The sequence below is a fragment of the Octodon degus genome, unplaced genomic scaffold (assembly GCF_000260255.1).
Source record: "Octodon degus isolate 3935 unplaced genomic scaffold, OctDeg1.0 scaffold03041, whole genome shotgun sequence".
In the NCBI taxonomy this organism is placed as follows: domain Eukaryota; kingdom Metazoa; phylum Chordata; class Mammalia; order Rodentia; family Octodontidae; genus Octodon; species Octodon degus.
In genome coordinates, this window is record NW_004527617.1 from 1,487 (window position 1) to 2,138 (window position 652).

Below are 652 nucleotides of genomic sequence, written 5' to 3' on the forward strand. Positions count from 1 at the left end.
TACTATGAATAACCACTAAGAAGATAACAATATGCAATGTATTAATTATTGAAACTGTCCTACTAATCAGTTTTGAAACTGTCTCATTGCTATCTGTTTCTCAATAAAAGTAATAAAAAAGAGGAAGAAAAAGAAAAAAAAAGAAATGAACAACCATTTTGTATCAGTATACTCAAAATAGTTAGGATAGATACACAGTTCCATTCGCTTAATTCAATTTATAGAGATGTTTCTTGCCATAATGCTTGTGAGAGGATGTCATGTCTGCATCTTGTACAATGAATAACCACTAAGACAACAATATGCAATGTATTAATTATTCAAAATGTGCCAGCAATCGGTTGTAAAACTGTCTCATTGCTATTATGTTTCTCAATAAAACTATTTTTTTAAAAAAGTTAGCTTTATTCAGAGTCCTAGTCCAGGCCAGGTGAGTGTGTGGGAGAGCTTCCAGCTACCCTGTGCCGGCAACACCTGCCGGCCCAAGCCCAGGTTCACCATGGGTGAGACCCTCTTCCACCCCCTTGGGACCCTCCCCAACCACACCACAACACCCCCTAACCCTGGCTGTCCAGTAAGAATCCCTTTCTCATTCTGTAGATCCAGACCTAGCCCAGGGCCGGTGAGTGTGTGGGAGAGGTTCTTCTCCCTG